Source organism: Pinus tabuliformis, chromosome 5_2 (assembly GCF_031772625.1).
Source record: "Pinus tabuliformis cultivar Carrire ecotype Pingquan chromosome 5_2, CPIR1, whole genome shotgun sequence".
NCBI classification, from domain to species: domain Eukaryota; kingdom Viridiplantae; phylum Streptophyta; class Pinopsida; order Pinales; family Pinaceae; genus Pinus; species Pinus tabuliformis.
Genome location: NC_142306.1, coordinates 526,712,469 through 526,716,863, shown reverse-complemented (window position 1 = coordinate 526,716,863; position 4,395 = coordinate 526,712,469). Strand labels below are relative to the sequence as shown.

At 34.1% G+C, this 4,395-nt stretch overlaps 1 pseudogene; it reads right to left on the bottom strand.

Annotated features, from left to right (window-relative positions):
• Positions 1 to 415: 415 nt before the first annotated feature.
• On the bottom strand, positions 416 to 3,109 carry LOC149160035 (putative LRR receptor-like serine/threonine-protein kinase At2g16250; annotated as a pseudogene).
• Positions 3,110 to 4,395: the final 1,286 nt, after the last annotated feature.

The following is a 4,395-nucleotide window of genomic DNA, read 5'->3' as shown; positions in this document are numbered from 1 at the left end:
AAGGTCATATGGATCGCTAAAGAAAGGACATGAGAGATCTCATCGAATTTTAGAGTAGATGAAACTTGGCCATAAGTATAGACAATTACCTTTAATGTATTAGAGGTTATAAACTAGTATACTTAGTGAATAGTTATAGCAATAAGATTTAGTTCTAGAGTCAACAATGAAAATCTTCTAACTAATTGAAATTTCTACTTGGCATTCCAATAGCTAGTCCTTAGACTGACCACTCAAATTGTAGGTTGAGTTGCAAGCACTGATTCACTTTTACAGAAAATGGCCAAATACATGCTTCTTGCGTGGGCTTCTCTCTTAATTGAATGACATGGCACATTAAAGTACAAGAAGGTGTTTCTCCTACAAATGTTTTCCAATTCATTAGTTTGCAATTGTTGCTTCAGGGAGGCCCTTCTTATGTTTGGTTAGAAACAATATCAATGGAACCATGTCTGACTTTACTTCTTCTACAACTTCTAACGCTGGAATTTCCAATAGAAAAGTACTCTTTCCTCAAATTTCCTGGAATTATCCCTGGATATTGTTTTGACTAATATGCATTGTAGCTTCTCCAACTTCCAAAAACCTCATTCCATGAGCTATGCGAAGATGTTCTCAATGCAACATTGTCATTTAGCATATCAGCACAAACAACTTTGTAGGGATTTTCAAGAGATTTCAGGACATGGTGCATAGCTGGCCTCTTAAATGGTTAAGAACTGAGACAAACATTGGTTATTACATCCACACCCCATACTTTCTTTAGCAGGACCTCATCTACAATGAGATAAAGATCAATGATTTGGGGAAGATTATCCTTTTCATAAATGTCGAAGAGTGGCAAGGCATGGTCTAGCTATAAAGACTCACCCACCCACATGTTATTACATTCAATGGTGGTAATTTTCCCTAAAATGATCTGCAGTGGGACTTTTCCAAAATAGTAAACATCATGTGCACATGCAGTGGGTGATGAACCTAAGTCTCCTTGGTCCCATGAATTGAATTTGTGCACCTCAAAAACATTATATAATTATTAAAACCCCAATTCCTATATCTACAACACAATGAAATTTGTGTATTCTCTAATTAGAAACCAATATTATAGAAATATCAAAGCTTATATACCTTGAATTCTTCATAGATATAAAGTAAATTCAACCAAACATTGCAAAACAAATAAAGAAATCATTGGACATGGATAAAATATGATGCTAGAGTTTGTGCTACAAGGGATATGAAGCCATAACTAACATTTTTTGAATGGATTTGACAAAGAAAAAAATTCACATGAAAATTCTGAATATATTATACCAGAGGCCATGGGATACATACTGGGAAATGGCTAAGAGCCATGCAACCAAACCAAGTTGACAATCTCCATCTTCACTACCTACAAAACTTAAAATACTAAGCCTTACTTCAAATTTATCATCCAGTAAAATGTTTCTTGACTTAATGTCCCTAATAAACAACAACATAATGCACTTATTTTCTCTCAAATTCAAAAAATGAATTTCTTTTAAGATTATTACTTTTAACTAAATGTTTTAGCTTCAATATATTCTCTACACTGTCTGGCTTGACATTGTTTTTAGCCTTCATACACTCATGGGATATCAAGGCAAGGACTCAATACCATTGATTACACTCCAGGATCATCAAGAAAAAAAATAACTTGATCTACTTACATCTACCTACATAAACATATTTATGAGAGAATGTTCATCAATATTTTATGATTTCATTTCTCACTTATTTCAACAAAAAAGTACAAGCCATCAATCAATAAAAGGAACAATATTGAAATTCACTTATGGAGCACATGGAATTAGAATTACAAAATAGTTTCCATGCAATCAATTTTCATAGGTGTGTGTGTTTGTTTATTCTTTGTTCCAGGCACATGCACGAATAGATATGCATCAATATGTCTACAAGCTAAGCTCCATGCATAAAAGAGACATAATCTATCAATTGAGGCTCAACTCTTCTCATCTAATAGTGAAAACAGGGAAAATAAAAAACATAAATCAAGATAGGCATCTATTCTTTCTTTGCAAGCAAGGATAAGTCCAGGATGAAATGCATGTGATGTATTCTATAACAACAAGGTATAAACAATTCATAAAACATTAAGATTTCATACTTCACATAGTTTATTGATTATGCACTCTTAAAAAGTAGTCAATGAATGATGTTTTACAAGTTCAAAACATGTGTATTGATATCTAAGTTGCATAAATTTTCTGCACAAACTCTATGATAACTTTCTACTCAGTGCCATAGATTCTACTAGGTCTTCCTACTCCTTAAAGATACTTTAATTATATTCTATAATTTTTATTTTTTTTGAAACTAGGAAGACATGAATGTTAAATGTAAGATAGCTACATACCTGTTATTAGATTTCATCAGAGGATTATAAGTCAAATTTAACTTAAGAAAACATAGGAGAAAGGATAAGTACCAGTGTATGATTGGAGGAGAACACTCATGATGCACATAAGCCAGAGCTTTGGCAATTCCTATAGCAATCTTGAGCCTGGCTATCCAATCTAGAGGATTGAAAAGAAAATCCTTAGCATTATTTGGACCAATTTTCTTGAGCATAACAGATTCAAGATCGCCATTAGGCATATACTTATACACAAGAAACTTCTCATCTTTCATTTCTAAGCATTTCCCTAGCAGAGGAACCAGTCCTGTATGTGATGCCTTGCCGAAGACCTCAAGCTCCGGAACATAGATCCTTCTTCACTCTATTAAAGTCAATTCTCTTCACCACCACTTGTGCTACACCACTCTACATGAGCACCCCATTGTAAAAATCTCTCAAGTGACCAACCTTGATCATGGAAGAAGGATCCAATTTGTTGGTTGCTTCAAGCAACTGGGAATATGAAAAATTTTCTCCAAGCCTACTCATGTTGGAAAATCCTCCTCCAATCTTCTATGTCCTTTGTCCTAACTCATTTCTCTTTTAATTTCTTGTTTCACATATTTGAATACAAAGTACTACTTATCCCAATACAAGAACAAGGAGTACTCCTCCCACTAAACCACCAATAATGGCTGCAAAATTATTTACCCATTTCTTCTCATTCATTTTTCTTACTATATTATTATTATGAACAGAGGGACTCCATAAAATATCAGTATCTCTATATAATATTACACAAGATCTTTCCATGTGTTATTCCTGAACAAATTTAAACAATGCCTTGAGATTTTCACTTTGGGCATCATCATTCTAGATATAGAACCATTCAAGAAATTTCTTATAACATCGAAGAGTAGCAAGGACTTCATATTCTTATTGATTTCTTTTAGTTATTTTCTTTGGTCTCCATAGTGACATAATTCTTTATTATTCTCTTTTGTCTGTATAACGACATAACACTTTTCTTTTCTTACCACTGAAATGCAATTTTATTCCAGGGCATTTCATTTCCCATTCCTTTCCTTACTTTTTTGTTAGTGATAAAATGAAATATAGTTTGGTGCCAAGATGGGGTTTCCATTTCCCATTCCATGGGCTCCTAAAATTCCCCCAATGGGTACGCAACCAAGGCATTTCCATAGTTTCCTCGAGTGCCACCAATGGATGGACAGTTGGGGCATTTCCCATTCCATAATTTCCTCCAGTGCCATCAATGGGTGCATGTCTGAGGCATTTACCATGCACAATTTCTATGTCCCTATGAAGCATGGGTGGTGTCATATTTTATCATTTAGAGTTTTTTTCTATGATCCAAATTTGTTGGTGCCATGTAACGCAATAGATGGATTTGTTTTTGTGATCATGCTTTCCTCCCATACTCAAAAAGTAAGGCCACAACTAATGGCTTGCATGAGAGGAGAAGAAATTTGTTGGCACACCTCCTAATATATTTGCTAGACATTGAGAAACTAGATCATAGTCAAAGTTTCAAAGAGAAAACATTGGCACTTCCATTACCACATAATTTGAAATTAAGGTTGGCAAGGGTCAAATACATATGTTGAAACAGTGACCATTGCAAAATTTGAATTCATGGATGACATCCTTTCTTAATTTATGAGTTGATCTTGGGAAATGACTTTGTATTTCCTCTTAGAGGAATTTCTACACTCTGATTGCCCATGATGGCAATGATGAGGGCTTGATGTAGTGAATGGAAGAAAAATACTTTACTAACTACCTATAATAGAAATAAAATTTGGTTACTCTACCTGTAGTATGTTTTAAGTGAATGAGATCAAGCATTTAAGCTGTTTTCTTTTGTGTCTCAACTAGGAATAGCATGCCTTGGTCAAAAAGTTATTATTGCAGCTTTTATTCTAGAAATCGAAAGGAGTAAAATAACCTAGGTGGAAGGGTACCTTAGTGTTACTGGGAAGAGTGTCTATTTA